This window comes from Trachypithecus francoisi, unplaced genomic scaffold (assembly GCF_009764315.1).
Source record: "Trachypithecus francoisi isolate TF-2019V2 unplaced genomic scaffold, Tfra_2.0 Lachesis_group16, whole genome shotgun sequence".
In the NCBI taxonomy this organism is placed as follows: Eukaryota; Metazoa; Chordata; class Mammalia; order Primates; family Cercopithecidae; genus Trachypithecus; species Trachypithecus francoisi.
The window spans coordinates 17,806,981-17,825,142 of record NW_022681461.1 but is presented as its reverse complement, the minus strand read 5'-3'; the positions used below and the strand labels follow the sequence as shown (position 1 = coordinate 17,825,142).

General features: G+C 43.2%; 1 long non-coding RNA gene across 1 annotated transcript; it reads right to left on the bottom strand.

Moving 5' to 3' along the window:
• Nucleotides 1-8,045: 8,045 nt before the first annotated feature.
• Nucleotides 8,046-17,104, bottom strand: LOC117098430. Its single transcript, XR_004443402.1, has 3 exons — nucleotides 17,016-17,104; nucleotides 11,292-11,401; nucleotides 8,046-8,136 (listed from the first exon to the last, which is right to left on the bottom strand). It is a non-coding gene; the product is annotated as an uncharacterized LOC117098430 (long non-coding RNA).
• Between the last annotated feature and the right edge of the window lie 1,058 nt (nucleotides 17,105-18,162).

The window sequence follows — 18,162 nt, the reverse complement described above, 5'->3', positions numbered from 1 at the left end:
CAACCATAGAAAGGTTTTGTTACATGTCTGGAAAACAAAAAGAGAACTGGAGGGGTAATTAATAAAACAATCAAGAAGAATATCTTAAGAAGCAACCGCACGAAGTCAGTCTGTTTTTGCTGAACCTTGCGTATAGTCAAAGGCAGAAGTGTGTGAAGAAAGTGAACCTGAAAGATTCAATCCTAGACCCTGATCGGCTACCTGGGCCTAAATCTAAAATACAGCCAAGCAGCCATTGGCTGACTAGAGGTCACATAGGTACTTTGAATTCCCTCAAAATCCACACCATTTTAACTTTGGAACTTTCAGAGCTCAACTGAACCAACAAATTAGAGCTTGCCTGCCTAAGCCAATCAGGGCTCAGCTGTATGATCCAGGCAGGGGTTGTCTGCATCGGCTAATTAGAGCTCAGTTACATCAAACTATTGCAACTCAGCTGTGTTGACCAATCTGAATTAAGCATTTCTAACCTTTCATTTGTGTAAATGGACCTGAATGGGAACCTAGACAGAAAATTTCTGCTCTAAAACTCAAGCCTTCCTTGTAGGTTGAAACGTGCAGCCTAATGTAAAACCCACCAAAAGAATTACATGGGGCTATAGAAGCAAAGTCAGAAGATTATACTCTCATGCCTGTAATCCCAGCACTTTGGGAGTCTGAGGTAGGTGGATCATGAGGTCAGGAGTTCGAGACCAGCCTGGCCAACATAGTGAAACTCCATCTCTACTAAAAATAGAAAAAATTAGTCGGGCATGGTAGCGGGCACCTGTAATCCCAGCTACTCGGGAGGATGAGACAGGAGAATGGCTTGAACCTGGGAGGAGGAGGTTGCAGTGAGCCAAGATCACGCCATTGCACTCCAGCCTGGCTGGGTGACACAGCGAGACTCTGTCTTAAAAAAAAAAAAAGATTCTACTCAGCATTCTCTACAGTCACACCCCCTAGACCCTAGGAAGAGGGGTGAGGGTAGAAAGGGAAAAAGAAAGAAAGAAAGAAAAAAAAACCAATAATACTATTATTATAGGGAAAGAAAGAAGAAAAAGAAGAAATAGTACCTGCATGGAAATAATTACAAAAGTTAGAAGTGCCAGTGTCTCCAGATGAGAAGAAACCAGTCAAATGATTTTGGAACCATGAAAAATCTGAATGTAGTGACACTACCAAAGGATTACGCTAGCTATCTATCAGTGGATGGAGATTTAGTTAGGTTTGATTCTTAACCAAAATGGAAACTCAGAATTAACAGGTGAATAATTCAAAGCATGGAATGCAAGGAAGCTCAATGAGATCCAAGACAAAGCTGGAAATCAACACAAAGAAACTGCTAAAGCAATCCGGGAAATGAAGAAAGAGATAAACATCTTAAGAAAAGGCCAGAGCTTCTGAAATTGAAAATTGTACTTAAGGAATTTCAAAGTACAATAGAAAACTTTATCAATAGACAGGATCAAGCAGAAGAAAAAATTTTAGAGCTTGATAACCAGTTTTTGAACTAACCTAGTGTGACAAAAATAAAGAAAAAATAATGTAAAAAGATGAACAAAGTCTTCAACGAATATGGGATAATGTAAAGGAACCAGAGCTATGAATTATTGGTATTCCCGAGAGAAGAGAAAAAGCAAATAACTTGGGAAATATATTTGAGGGAATAATTCAAGAAGACTTACCTAATCCTTCTAGGGAGATCAACATGCACATACAAAAAGTCCAGAGAACACCTGTAAGTCACTATACCAAATGAACATCACCAAGGCATATTGTCACCAAACTATCCAATGTCAATGCTAAAGGAAAATCTTAAAGGCAGGTTGAGAAAAAGGGCAGATCATGAAGAAAGGCAACCCCATCATTTTAACAGCAAACTTCTCAGCAGAAACCTTACAAGCCAGGAGAGATTTGGGGCCTATTTTCACTGTTCTTAAAGAGAAGAAATTCTAGTCAAGAATTTCATATCCTGTCAAACTAACCTTCATAAACAAAAGAGAAATAAAATCTTTTCCAGAAATGCAAGTGCTAAGGGAATTTGTTACCATCAGACCTGGCTTACAAGAGATCCTTAAGGGAGTTCTAAACATGGTAATGAAAACACAATACCTGCTACCACGCAGACATACTTAAGTACATAGCCCACAGACCCTATAAAGCAAAAACCCCATAGAGGCCGGGCGCGGTGGCTCAAGCCTGTAATCCCAGCACTTTGGGAGGCCGAGATGGTCGGATCACGAGGTCAGGAGATCGAGACCACCCTGGCTAACACGGTGAAACCCCGTCTCTACTAAAAATACAAAAAACTAGCTGGGCGAGGTGGCGGGCGCCTGTAGTCCCAGCTACTTGGGAGGCTGAGGCAGGAGAATGGCGTGAACCTGGGAGGCGGAGCTTGCAGTGAGCTGAGATCTGGCCACTGCACTCCAGCCTGGGTGACAGAGCGAGACTCCGTCTCAAAAAAACAAAACAAAACAAAACAAAACCCATAGAAACTATGAAGCAAACAGCTAACAACTTCACAATAGGATGAAAACCTCATATATCAATGTTAACCTTTAATATAAATGGGCTAAATGCCCCAGTTAAAACGCATAGAGTGGCAAGTTGGATAAGAAAATAAGACCCATCCATCTGCTACCTTTGAGAGACCCATCTCAAACATAATGACACCCATAGGTTTAAAGTAAAGAGTTAAAGAAAGATTTGACACACAAATAGAAAACAAAAAATAGCAAGGGTTGCTATTCTCATATCAGATAAAAGAGACTTTAAACCAACAATAGTAAAAAAAAAAAAAAAAAGACAGCATTACATAATGATAAAGCGTTCAGCTCAACAAAAGACTTAAATATCTTAAATATATGTGTACCCAACATTAGAGCACCAAGATTCATAAAACAAGTACTTCTGGATCTACTGAAAGCCTTAGACAGCCACACAATAATAGTGGGGGACATCAATACCCCACTAAAAGCATTAGACAGTTATCAAAGTAGAAAACTAACAAAGAAATTCTGGACATAAGCTTGACACTTGATGAATTGGACTTAATAGACTTCTACAGAATAGTCATCAACAACAAAATACACATTCTTCTCATCTGCATGCAGAACATAATCCAAGATTGACCACACGCTTAGTCATAAAGCAAGTTTCAATAAATTTCAAACAGCTGAGTTCATACCAACCATACTCTTGGACCAAAGTGGAATAAAAATAAAATCAATTCTAAGAAGATCTCTCAAAACTACACAATTACACGGACATTCAACAACTTTTTCCTGAATGACTTTTGGGTAAACAACAAAATCAAAGCAGAAATAAAAAAAATTACTTGAAAGAAATGAAAACAGAGGTACAACATACCAAAATCTCTCAGATATAGCAAAAACAATGTTGAGGAAAGTTTATAGATCTAACTTAAATACTTAGATGTCAAATTAATAATCTACTACCATACCTAGAGCAACTAGAAAGCAGAACAAATGAATCCCAAAGCTAGTAGAAGAAAAAAATTCACTAAAATCAGAGCTTAATTATACATAATTGAAATGAACTATTCTAAAATTTATATGGAACCAAAAAAGAGCCAGAATATCCAAAGCAATTCTAATAAAAAACAGAACAGTCCAGAGGCATCAAATTCCCCAACTTCAAACTATATGATAAGGCTACAGTAACCAAAACAATATGGTAGTGGCACAAAACCAGACACATAGACCAGCGGAAAAGAGCGAAGAACCTAGAAATAAAGCTGCACACCTATAGCCATCAGAAATAAGCAATGGAGAAAGGACTCCCTATTCAATAAATGGTGCTGTGATAGCTGTCTCACCACATGCAGAAGAATAAAACTGGACAAAATTAACTCCAGATGGACTAAAGATTTAACTATAAGACCTCAAGCTATACGAATCCTAGAAGACAGCATAGGAAACACAATTCCAAACAGGGGCCTTGGAAAAGAATTTACGACTAAGTCCCCAAAAGCAATGGCAACAAAAACAAAAATTGACAAGTGGGACCTAATTAAACTAAAAAGCTTCTGCTCAGCTCAACAGACTTAACAGGCAACCTATAAAATACAAGAAAATGTTCACAAACTATGCATCTGACGAAGGTCTAATATCCAGATTTTATAAGGAACTTAAATTATTGAACAAGTAAAAAACAACCCCATAAAAATTAGCAAAAGACGTGAACAGACACTTATCAAAAGAAGACATACAAGGAACCAACATACATGAAAAAAATGCTCATCATCATTAATCATCAGAGAAATGCAGATTAAAAACGTAATGAGATAGCATCTCACACCAGTCAGAATGGCTATTACTAAACAGTAAAAAAAAAATGACAGATGTTGGTGAGGCTGGGGAGAAAATAGAACACTTATACAGTGTTGGTGGGAATGTAACTTTGTTCAGCCACTGTAGGAAACAGTTTGGAGATTTCTCAGAGAACATCAAACAGAACTACCATTCAACCCAGCAATCTCATTACTGGGAACATATCCAAAAGAAAACAAATCATTCTACCAAAAAGACATATGCCCTCACATGTTTATCTCAGTGCTACTCACCATAACAAAGTCATGGAATCAACCTAGGTGCCCATCAGTGGTGGAGTGAATAAAGAAAATGTGGTACATGTACACTATGGAACAATATACAGCCATAAAAAAGAAATAGAAATCATGTCCTTTGCAGTAACATGGATTCAGCTGGAGGCCATTATCCTAAGCAAATTAATGCAGGAACAGAAAAACTAAATACTGCATGTTCTCACTTATAAGTGGGAGCTAGACCTCAGGTACTCATAGACATAAAGAAGGCAACAAATAGACACTGGGGACTACTGGAGGGGTGACAGAGGGAGGATAGGCAAGACTTTAAAAACTGTTAGGTACTATGCTCGGTACCTGGGTGATGAGATCATTTGTACCCCAAACCTCAGCATCACACAATATACCCAGGTAACAAACCTGCTCATGTGCCTCCGAAATCTAACATAAAAAGATAGAAGCAACACCAAACCTAAAAACCATCCATCCTAGTCCTTATCTTTGTTGTCTGGAACACTCCTTTGTTTTACACAGGAGGCTATAGTTTCCAAACTATTCATTGGAATAAAGTCTCTTTCCACCAAATTCCTTGTTCAGAGAACTTTTGTTCATAGGAGAGGAGTGTGTAGTGACTGACAGCAAGGAGACAAAAGGTATTTTAGAGGAAAAATGTTTATTTAATGAACTCCATAGGTCAGGAAAGTCCAGAGGACCCAGTATGTCCCCATGTTGACTCTATATGACTTACAATGGATTGTTGGTGATCAAGACAGGAAAAGGGCAAGTAAGAGTGTCAACCAGTTTGCCAGCTATGGTTTATTGTCACTACCACAATTCCATCCCAAACCGGCCAACCCCAGGTTCGTTTTTGATGATTGAAAATTGTTCCTTTTTTTCCTCAAAAAAGAAAGAGGTGATTTTTTTGTGGAATATCCTTGTCCAAATTTCCTTGTATTGTCCTGAAGTCCAAATATGCATTATATGTTTAATAATGTTTTTCCTTTTTGAAGAAAAAATGAAAATAATATGATAGTAGTTTATTATTTGTAAGTAAGTCTGACATATGATTATCTTTCTTTATAGTTCCTCTAGGAAATCTTTGTCCAAAATTTGTACCAGTTTGTTTTGTTCCAGAAAACAGAACCAAGAGATTATTCCTAATTGAACTCTCCAAATGATAGCAAGGAATTATGGTAAAATGCCATAACTGTAATCCATTTATGCCCTGGTTAGAAAGGGCTTATAATATTTCTTCTCTTTTCAAACAGAATTTGGGTCTGAGCAAAACTTTTTGTGTTCTACCAACCTCAGCCTTGTTGGGAATAGAACTCCAAATTTGCTCTGACATGCTATAAAAGGAGTCTTATGAGGAGAGGGCTAAAACCAATTTTATAGTATGTTAATTATGTCCAATGTTATTTTAAATAGATGTTTTAAAATATAGCATTATATGAAAAATTTTTAGAGAGCTCTGTTCTTGGTTCTGAAACTTCTGCACGTCTTATATCTCATACACCACATCAGCCCTAAGAGAGAAAAATACATCACTGAAATAAGCCTGAGAAATAAGATTTGAACTAGACAAATTCCTGTAGGATTTTCAGATCTTTCTTGTCATGCTGAAGCTTCTAGCTCCTAGGACAGTCACACACATTTCTCTTGTCCTGACACTGAAGAGCATGTCTCCTCTCTTGGGCATAAGAAGGTTTAGAGTGATACTTAGGTGACAATAACGTGTGGTGAAGAGTAGGTCCAGCTGGCATGTTCACAATGACCAAATTGTATTGATCATATTTTAATTCAACACATTACTCCAATATTAACTGGCAAGTAAATGATATTGTTGCTTTCTAGACATATTGCAGGAAGACCAGAAAACATGGATTCTTTATTTATTTTATTATTGTTTAAGTTCTAGGGTGCATGTGCACAACGTACAGATTTGTTACATAGGTATACATGTGCCATGTTGGTTTGCTGCACCCATCAACTCATCCTTTACATTAGGTATTTCTTCTAATGCTGTCCCTCCCCCACCCCCCACCCCCCGACAGGCCCCGGTGTGTGATGTTCCCCACCCTGTGTCCAACTGTTCTCATTGGAGAGCATGGATTCTTATCCATAAGAAATAATCCACTGGTGAATTTCTTTCTGGATAGACCATAATGGATCTAGAACATAATCTTTATATACTTAGATACTTCACACAGGACCAAAAAGATCATCTGGGCTGCAAGGCTCCATTAGAAGAGACATGTGGCATGGCCCCATGTGACAATTGCTGGTCCCTGCCCTACATTTTCTTAGAGGACTGGAGCCCAGTGTGGGCCAGGGTCAACTTATGAGTTGAGGTAAAGGCTTCATCCTGGGAGTGTATGTGCTTATTACATATATGCCACCATGTAAAGTACCCAGAGAAAATACATGTAAATTGCCCATCTCGAGCAAGTTGTGCTCGTTTCTTTTTACAAATTTGCTAAAACACTCCTTCGTTTTGTACTGGATGTTGCTAAAACAACATTTGGGCCTGAGACTCTTCTCCAGGTCATTCAGGTGGCAGTGGCCCAGCCAGGCTGTGAACCCAGGCTGTGTGATTCCACAGCTCACGCTCTGGCCTGTGTGCCTCCTTATCGTGGAGACATGGTGTTTTCTCAATCTTTCCTGTAGCTGGATGGAGGTTCGTCGCCTCTGCTTCTGTCCCTCGCTCGAGATGGGCAATTTACTTCACATATTTCTTCCCTGGTCTCGCTGCAGGCTCCCGGGCCAGCGCCTGCCCCTCACCCTCAAGGCCTCTGCGCCTGCCTGGGACACCCAGGCCCTTTCTGATTCCTATGCAACCCGCTGTGACCTCCTAGGCCCTCCTCTCCAGGCAGCTTGTGTGGCACCCCTTGTCCTCTCCCGGATGACAAGGGCAACCCTCTGGGGTTCCTGCAGGCTGTGACCTCTGAGCCGCCTGCTAGGAACTCCTGGAGGCTGCTGCACCCTCCTGGCCGCAAGATCGCTCTCCGGCTGCCTTCACCACCTGAGCAGGTCCCAGCCAGGCTCCCGAAGGAGACCGAGGGAAGGGCCAAAGAGGAGCCCAGAACAGTGATGCAGGAGCATCACTTAGAGACCCAGGGGCAGGATGACAAGAAAAGGGCCCCCGTAGCCACGGCAGTGAGATGTCATCCACAACTAGGGACCTGGAGACCCAGGGAGACCTCACATCTTTGGGGTGCAGGCCAGGGCCTCTGCAGGGAAGTGCCCACCCCTACTTGTCGGAAAACCACTTGAGGGAGAAGGCCCAGTTGTCTCCAGTAAGTGAGTAGCTCCTTCTGGAAGGGCCACAAAGCCCTCAGCTCACACAGCCCTGCTGGAGGTGGCCTTCCCCTTGGGAAGCCTGACCCAGCCCCAGCAGTGCTCCCGGCCCCAGCCCCAGCCCCGGGCTGCTCCCTGCTGTCAGTGAAGGTGGCCAGAAAGGTACTGGATGAAGACCACCCACGCGGCTCTCCAAGCTTGCTGATGTAGGGGAAGAAGATGCAGGGCAAGAAGCCTTCAGCTCTTCCATCATGGAACTCTTCTCCACCCAGAACTGCCAGCAACAGGCCCTGCAAAAGGAAAATGTGGATTCTACCACTGCTGCCCCTGGCCCCAGCCTGTGATTGATGTGGAATAGAGGTGAGCTGTCTCCACCTGCTAAGCTTCCCTGCCTGTCTATTGAGGGATACCTGGCAACTTGGAGAACAGCATGGGGTGTAAACAGAACAGCAAAATCTTGGAGGATAAAACAGAAATTTTGAAGGATAAAACAAGACAAACTGCAGCACCATCCAGCCTGCCCCTGCTATCTCCCCACATGCGGGAACTTCAGACTCCCTGTCCCTGGCCACCTATACTTGGCAGGTCCCAGCTCCTCCTTCCACTCTTGACTTGGCTGAGCTGACTACCAGATCCCCCATCCTGCCTGTCCTTCACACCAAGAATATCCAAAATCCCTAACTCTCCATTGTCTCTTCCCACTGACTTTGTTCCCATTTTTGGGGTTGCACCTAATGAGGAAGGAGGTTCTTCTCATTCTGGAGTAGCTTCAGCACCTCCCACTTCTGACCCCTCGACACCTAGCCCCACATCTTTCTCCTTCCAGCTTCCCTTCAGAAGGGAGTCCCCTTCAGTCACATGTGTGCATTCCCTTCCTTCTCTTTCCTCTCCTACTCTTCTTCCAGGACCTTCCACCAGGATCTGTGTTATCACCAGCAAGCAGATGAATTCCACAGCAGTCATTTCCACCATCACAGCAAAAACATCTGCCCACCAGACCTTGCAGCCTCCTTCAGATCCTCAGGTCCTCGATAGGGACACGACTTTCCCACCTAAGGCTGTAATGTTCAGAACTTCCTCAAGCTCCGGGATGAGAGCTCTCCCAATTTCCCCAGTTGATAGCCGTGTACAGCAGGGGCCCCCTGGTAAGACTCAACCTACATCCACCCAGCTACATTTATATTCCCCAGTCCCACCCCTCAGCCCAAATTTGGGACCCCTGATTTGGCCAAGGCAAACTGCAGCACCCCCCAGCCTGCACCTGCTGTCTCCACACCTGCAGAGACTTCATACTCCCTGTGCCTGGCCACCCACACTTCCCAGGTCCTAGCTCCTCCTCCCACCCCTGACTTGGGCATTGCTTCAGCCCAAGTCTCCACCAGTTTGCCTGCACAGCCTGTCATGAGAGCAATGACAACTTCTAACCACACTGTAAATCTGGGAGCCACCGCTCCACTCACACTGGGGGCCCCTAATGGGCAGCAGTGGAAAGCCTGTCTCCCCACTACCCCTGTTATTCTAAGTCATCCCATTTTGACTCATCCACTTTAGGAAGCAGCACCCCTGCAACATCATCATCCATTCCTATCATTGACAGCAGTGCTGTGGATACCACCCTTATTCCAAAGCTGCCATCTTCCAGTCTGCCTCTGTCTCATGGAAGAAGCATATCCTTGTCTCATCTGGGGCTCCCTGGTTCTGGGAATACACAACCCAGTAGCAACACTGCCTCAGTTCGTGTCTCCACCAGTTTGCCTGCACAGTCAGTGGTAGGACCAATTGTAATTTCTAACCACACTGTAAAATCAGGGAGCCACTGCTCAGCTCACACTGTGGGCCCCTGATGGTCAGCAGTGGAAAGCCTCTCTCCTCAGTGGTTTTCTGAGACTTCCCAGACACCTCCAGTTTAGGAAGCAGCACCTCTGCAACATCATCTTTCCTTGCTACCATCGACAGCGAGGCTATGGATACCACCCATTTTTCAAAAGCTGCCATCTTCCACTCTGCTGCTATCTCAAGGAAGAAGTGCATCCTGTCTTATCTGGGGCTCTCTGCTTCTACAAACAAACAACTCAATAGAAACATTGCCTCAGTTCACATCTCCACCAGTTTGCCTGCACAGTCATAGGACCGACTGTAACTTCTAATCACATTATAAATCCGGAAGCCACCACTCAGCTCACACTGGTGGCCCCTGATGGACAGCATTGGAAAGTCTGTCTCCCCAGTACCCCTGTTTTCCTGAGCCTTCCCGTGATGGCTCCTCCAGACACTTCCAGTTAGGGAGTAGAACCTCTGCATCATCATCATCCATTCCTACCATTGGCAGCAGCACTGTGGATATGACTCCTTATTGAAAAGCTGTTTTCGGCCGGGCGCGGTGGCTCAAGCCTGTAATCCCAGCACTTTGGGAGGCCGAGACGGGTGGATCACGAGGTCAGGAGATCGAGACCATCCTGGCTAACACGGTGAAACCCCGTCTCTACTAAAAAATACAAAAAATTAGCCGGGCGAGATGGCGGGCGCCTGTAGTCCCAGCTACTCGGGAGGCTGAGGCAGGAGAATGGCGTAAACCCGGGAGGCGGAGCTTGCAGTGAGCTGAGATCCGGCCACTGCACTCCAGCCTGGGTGACAGAGCGAGACTCCGTCTCAAAAAAAAAAACAACAACAAAAACAAAACAAAAAAACAAAGAAAAGCTGTTGTCTTTCAGTCTGCTGCTGTCTCAAGGAAGAAGTGCATCCTATCTTGTCTGGTGTTTCATATGGTTCTGGACCATGAACCCAGTGGCAACATTGTCTCAGCCCACATCTTCACCAGTTTACCTGCATAGTCAGTCATGGGTCGGATCCCAACTTCCCACCATGCTGTAAATCCATGCTCCACTTCCCAGCCCATATTTGGGGCTTCTCATGGGCAGGATAAGTCAGAGCGTTCTTTTATTCTGGGAAACCCAGCAACCCCAGCACCAGTTATAGGCCTAAGGTGTTCTTGCAGCCCAGCCACACAGTGGCAGCATAAAGGCAGCAGATCTCACCACTGTGACATTACCATATTTTGCATTTGGCCTGCCTATCAATGTGCAGCCAGATATGATTAAAAACCCAAATGCTTTCCTCATTGGCACAGCCAAGTCATCTACATTTAGAGATACCACCAGGATGTCTGGCACTGGAGACAGTAACTGCATCAGTCGACAATTCTACTCTAGGCCCATGGGGGATAATGAGACCTGGAGACCTTAGCCATGGTGAAAACTGGGGTTAGCACGTCTCTGCAGTTCCACATCAAGAACACCGAAAACTATACCAGGATGGAGGGAAACAGCCAGCACCAGTCTGATCCCCCATTTGGTCAGGTAGCCTGGGGCTCACCTGCTCACACCACATTGGTTGTGGCTACAAACATCAGCACCATCCCTGCTTGTTCCACCTTCATGCCAAATACCTGGCATGCACCACTCCAGAACCCAGGTGTTGCACCAGGAAGAGGCAACCACATTCTTATTGTTGGAGGTCCTTGTGGTTCCTTTTTCCATCAGTCCATGGTCGGCTCACCTGGACAAAACACAGGTAGTACATCTATAGTGAATTCCACTATAGCTATAATGAGAGGCCTTCATGTGCCGGCACAGCAGCCAAGCACCCAAGGCCACCTGGACAATGATCAGATGGTGTCGTGGGGGACAGCACCACAAATGCTGTGAGTAGTCACACTTATACTCCCCCATTCACAAAGAGCACCTGAGGCCCACCTGGTACACACAGGTGATGTGATGGGGGACAAATAAGAAGCAAGTTCTTCTCCACATGTGATCTCCATGAACAAACTTTGTCCCTGGAGGAAGGGGCTCAGTCCCTTTAAATTAAACTAAAGCTGCTCTCTCCTTTTAGAAGACAGAGACCCCAAACCTCAATGGGTGTGTGTATGTATGTGTGTGTGTGTGTGTGTGTGTGTATTGGAGGGCATGAGGAGGCTGATAAGCCCAGTCAGAACCACAGTGTATTTGAGACACTCCCCTGTGGAAGGTAGAAGAAACCAGCATGTGTCTGCTGTACTCCCCCTGGCTTGACTGTTAACCTGGCTGCCCCAAGTCCTCAGCCAGTTCTCTAATCTTTGAACTGGCAGAATACCCCCTGCTATTTACAGGTGCTACTTTTCCACTTGCCCGTTTTTCTCAATGGGCCCTTGTCTTTCCCGATTGTATTAAAACCTTATTCTTGCTAATGTGCCTCTGCTCATGTGTCTTTGCTCTTTGACTCGATTGTGGAGGAAGAATTGACATGTATGAGGAATGATGGGTTGAGGCTGACTTTACCCAAAACTTTCTGTGTGCCAGGGAATAGGGTGGATGTGGAAGCAGCCACCCTTTCTGACTTCACAGGCTGAGTCCTAAAGCCTCTGTGTGAGGTTTGAGCACCGGGGATGACAAGCTAGTAAGACATGAGGTTCAGACCAGGGAGCGACCAGGTGGCCCATCCTTGCCTTTTCCATCTGTTCTTCTCTCCAAGCACTCCTACCTCATTGGAAACAATATATTTCCTGATGTGTGTTAGGAACCTACACTTTCTCATTTTCATTTAAAAAAAGTGTTTAAATGTCTTTCGTCTGTGTCTTTTTGTTTAACTTAGACTTAGGCATGTCATTCTTACAGATTCCCACTTCACCCAGAGGGGTTGGGCTTAGCATCCAGCTTCTTGCACGTAGAGGCACCGAGAAAGGAAGCACTCATGCCTACTCTGTAATTATTGAAGATTTGTGTTTACTTAAAATTTATCATGCTGCTTAAAACGATCAGAAAAGATTCTCTTTAAGAACTGCTCTGGCTCTAGTCTAAATCACCAAGATATCAAATCACAAGAGTTACAATTACACCCAGATCTGGTTGACCCTAGCATTCTGCTAGGTCTCCATTAGACTGAATTGCTGAAAATACAATCTTTTCTAAGCTATTTTGCAACCCAGGAGAACCATCTCAAGATGGGGAAAGGAGAAAAGTACCAGCATTTCCTTCAGCTTCTAGCATATTCAACATTTGCTAATGATGACTTTATAATAAACTCTGTGCTAGGCTCTGAAGATACAGAGTTGAAAGACATCTCTTGTCCCAGAAACTTTACAATGTAATTGGGGGGAACAGAGGACCAGACCAAACAACTAACTGGATAGTTAGGTGCTGAGATAATGGAAGCAGGTAAGAAGAACATCAACTACTTCTGGGGTAATGAAGGATGAACTGCACCTTCAAGGAAGAGAAGGGGACAGTTAAGTGGAGAAGTGCTACTTCAGGGTCAAAGCCATAGGATTAAAAAGCTAGAGAAAGAATGGAGATGACCAGTCAGTGGGACAATAGACGGGTAGTCAGGTGTGTCTGAAGATGAAACCAAAGGTGGGAGGTGCACCTGCAGGGTTCAACAAGGGTGGAAAGAAAACAAACTTAAACACCACAACAGGGCATCTGTTCATGTTTCTGAAAGTATGAAAAGTCATGAAGGGATTGTAGGCAAGATATGACAAGATTATATGTAGCTTTTAGAAACCTCCCTGTGACAGTGTAAGAAAGAAGAAGTAAATGGTGCCAGGGCAGAGGCAAGGAAGCTTAATGATACTTCAGTGGGCAAGAAAAGATGAAGCAATGAGCTCCTGGTGCAAAGGACCTGACAGCAGGGATGGTGAGGAGGTCAGAGAAGAGGGAAGTGAATTGGGTGACAGCAACAAGCCCAGGTCTCTCCTCATCATCTGGCTTGAGTAAACGAACATGAGTGATTTTGGCAAAAATGTAAGTTCTACTTTTCATAGTGTGAGATGATGATGGAAAATCCAGATTCGATTTGGAAAGCAGTTCATTCACTCTATCAATTTAACGTATCTGTCGAGCATCTGGGATGTGCTGAGGACTATTGTAGGTAGTAGTGTCAATTACAAGAAAGGAAAAATTCCTGACTTTGTGGACTCTGCATTCTAGTTGAAGCGGAGAAAAGAAGCAACAAACATGGAAATTATCTGGTAGGTTAGCCAGTAACAAATGCTATGGAGAATAAAGAAGTACATGGAGGATTGAGATTGTGGATAGAGAGAAGCAGGGGTTTCCATTTGAACTGTGGACAAGACAAGCCTCACTGGGAAAGTGAAATGTGAACCTCAGAGGCAACTGAGCCAGATATCTGAGCAAAGAGCATCCCAGATAATAATAGTCACTGCAGAGGCTCAGGGGAAGGACACCTGGGGTCTTCAGGGAGCAGCTAGTGAGGTAATGTGGCTGGAATGGAGTCAGTACATGGGAGAGAGGGAGAGAGGGAGGGGAGGAGGATAGAGAAGATGTGGGGTAAATTTCTTGCGCCACCATTTATTAGTTGTACAAACAGTAGAGTCAACCTTCAAGAGTCTCAATGAAGTCAGTTCTTATGCTATGGACTGTTTATCTGAGAAAATTTCTAAAAGGATAAAATGAAATAATATAAGGAAGTAACTTAGAAGCCATTGTTGTTATTGTTCTGTGGATAAATGGATGGATGAATGGATAGATAGATGAAGAGGTGCAGACTGAAATTTTGCATTACCCCAAAAATTCGTATTTTGGAACCCTAACCCTCAATGTGCTGTTACCAGCCTCTGGGAGGGGTCTAGTTTTAAATGCAGTCATGAGGATGGAACTCCCGTGAAGGGATTCGTGCCTATATAAGAAGAGCAGGGAACACCTGAGCTTCTTCTCACTGCCACGTGAGGACATAGCAAGAAGGTGACCGTCTTTAAGCCAGGAAAAGGGTCATCACAAGAAACAGTATCTGCTTTCATCTTGGACTTCCCAGTTTCCAGAACTGTAGAAAATAAATGTCTATTGTTGCAGCTACCAGTCTCTGTCACTTTGTTACAGGAGCCTGTGATGGTTAATACTGAGTGTCAACTTGATTGGATTGAAGGATGCAAAGATCCTGGGTGTGTCTGTGAGAGTGCTGCCAAAGGAGATTAACATGTGAGTCAGTGGGCTGGGAAAGGCAGACCCACCCTTAATCTGGGTGGGCACCATTTAATCAGCTGCCAGTGCTGCCAGAATGTAAAGCAGGCAGAAAAATGTGGCAAGACTAGACTGACTTAGCCTCCCAGCCTACAGCTTTCTCCCATGCTGGATGCTTCCTGCCCTCAAACATCAGACTCCGAGTTCTTCAGCTTTGGGACTCGGACTGGCTTTCTTGCTTCTCAGCTTACAGATGGCCTATTGTGGGACCTTGTGATTGTGTGAGTTAATACTCCTTAATAAACTCATATCTATATATCTATAGCTATAGCTATATATCTATCCTATTAGTTCTGTCCCTCTAGAGAACTCTAATACACAGTCCAAGCTGACTAATACAGATAGGTAGGTAGGTAGGAAGGTAGCTAGGTAGCTTGATAGGTAAATAGACAGATACATAATGAAGATGGAGAGCGGATACTTATATATGTGTGCTCCGTGAGTGAGTTCCTTAGGCAGTGGTCCTCTGATTGCCTTTACTAGGCAATGCAAATAGAAGAACCCTATTTTAAAGGGAGCATAAAAATGCTTACTTTTATGAAGTAAGCACCTGTAAAAATATAATAGGACTGAAAATGCACAGCATTGCGCCTAGTGCAATATGTATGAGATTAGCCCTGTAACAACAAAACCATCACAAAGAGACTAATGGACTCCTCTAGGCACCCTGCTGCCTGATTCCTTTATTCTCAGTTGCTTAGTACAGTTCTGGAGGGTCAAAGTTCCTGCACAATGGGTGCAGAGAATCACTTGCCCTTTGTGGTCAGAACTGCCTCACAGAAGGAGGGACAAAATCTGTCTGTTTTTAATAGTCTTGCCCCCTGTCTCTACCATGCCTGGCAATAATATTACCAGGGATGACAAATTTTAAAAACTCATATTTTTTGACATTTTAGAGAATTATATTCTGAAAATTATTATTCTGACAAGACAAACTTTAAAAACTACGTGAGAGATATAAAAATGAATTTGATTTTTATGTTTTGATACACTTACACAGCTGTAACTATTTCTAAACAAATAGAAAGGTTCTTCTGTTTTTATTAAAATAAGTATAATATAAATTTGAATAATACTGAAATTCAGCCCTTCCTACTCCAGTTCCCCTCTCCAAAGATAGTCTTTAGCCACTTTGTTCTTAGCCCTATGTTTCTAAACTTTATGCTTATTCTGCTGTATCGTGACATATCCATTTTAGAAAATAGTTCTACCACTCTAACATGAGGCAGAACGATAAACTCCCACTTCCACTCATATTCCCCATCTCTTCTTTCCCATGTGTCATATTCATTTTATTAATTTTGCTGCTTTTGTTTTATAACTTCATGTAGTTTTGTAAGATTTTTGGATGAGGGAAAATGGTAGCATAGTGACTAAAAGCATTGGCTCTGGAAATAGACCACTTGGTTTGGAATCCTTGCTCTTTAGCTTACTAGCTCTGCAACCCCGAGTAATTTACAGAGCCTTCCTATGTCTGTTTCCTTATTTGTAAATCAGGGGAAAGGCTGATATCCACCATATCCACCATATGGGCTGCTCATGATGCTTAAGTGGAGTAATGCACTTGTAGACTTTAGCGTCCAATACACAATCTCGAGTATTTTCTATTATTATTAAGTTCTTGTTTTATTAATGTTTACTCTAATCTTAGGACTTTATGCTCAAAACTGTATTCTCATGACTCCTCTGCCTTTCCTTTTCCCTTGCACAACTCACCTCTGTCAATTTAAGTGTTGCTCAGTCCTGGGGAAAATAGTGGGATAGGATTATATTTTCTTCTTTGTAGGTAGAAGGCCCCAACTTATGTCTTTTCCATCAATTGTTGCTGTATTCCAGTTTGCATTTTACTTCAACTATCTTTTTCCATATAGATGTCATTGCTTTTCCTACAATTTGACTTGTCTTTCTCTTTTAAATGCTTGCATTCTTTGCCACGAGAAGAGTATTTCATATTTTCAGACTCAATATTGTTTATGTGACTGGATCACTCCCTTTTCCAGAAACCTTGTGCCTCCCCAACTCCATTTGGAAGCTTTAATGCCAAAGTAAGGACATAGTCTCAGAAGAAAGAGGGCCAAAGGGGCCACTCACGTTGCTTTTAGATTAGGCCAGAAGTGCTCACTAATCACTCATTATAAAAAATGGCTAATTCTCACCTCATCATCCTAACTTCCTAGATCTGTGGTAGAGCCAAGAATCTGGACTTCAACCAGCACTCCAGGTAAGTATGATGCAGACAGTCCACATTTCATATTCCTCCAAACGCTGCTTCAGGCCTAGGCAAAGGCTCACCAAGGGCCCATTCATCTCATCAGATAAATAATTTTCTATAGGAAGTGAGGATAAAACCCCAGTTATTAATAAGCAGAGTATCTTTTCTGCATCTGCTTCTCAGGCACTAGAAAGTGGCATGTGGGAAATGTGAGAATTTCAGAGATGTGGGTGCATGCCTTTCTGGCCCTAAATATTTTCATTTTAGAGATCTAGAAACTGCCCCTGGCTGTAAGGAGTGTTCCCAGACCCTCCCTGAAGCAGTCACTGCTGTGACCCCAGGGCACTGTGATGCAGTGATGGCCTCCTGAACAATAGTGCATTCTTTTCCTGAGATAGAGCTGGGAATGACTCTCCCAGAAGTCCCAGGACAGGAGTGTCATCTTCAGGAGTGCCTTCTGGATAGGGAAACTGAGGATCCTAGCATCAAATAGCAGCTAAGTGTTAGAGTCATGATCTAGATCCTGGATTTTTTGAAGGCAGCGAAGAGGGTGTGGGAGGGACAAGAAAACCAAAACCAAACAGAACCTCTGCTAAAAAATGGTTCTTCTTAGGTAAATAGCATCTTTTCTTTAAGCTCTTATTTTTTTGTTAATGACTAATATCAGAGGCTTTCCTGGAAGTAGGTCTCACAGGATGGAGGGAAAAATGAACATTTATGAGTAAAAGGATAGGGCTTTGTGGGGAGAGCGCATTGAAGATAAGGGTTCAAAACACATACTAGGTCAATTTCTAATTTGGCATTGGACTAGCCTAGGCTAGAAGCACTGACTAGTGAAATGCCCAAGTTAGCCACAGGGACAATCACTAAAAAGTATTTCTTTTGATTTCCCTTGAAGTTTGATGATTTCACCAAATATATATCTCATATACGCACAGAAAATGCAAGCCTTGAAAAAGATATTTGTGAGCCTAACCTTGATGGACATCAAAACTTATGACAGAAAGTGGAGTAAGTGATAAGCTTGGGATTTGTGTTTATTATTAACAAATAGTGTTTACTCTATGCCAAGCACTATTGTAAGTCACTAG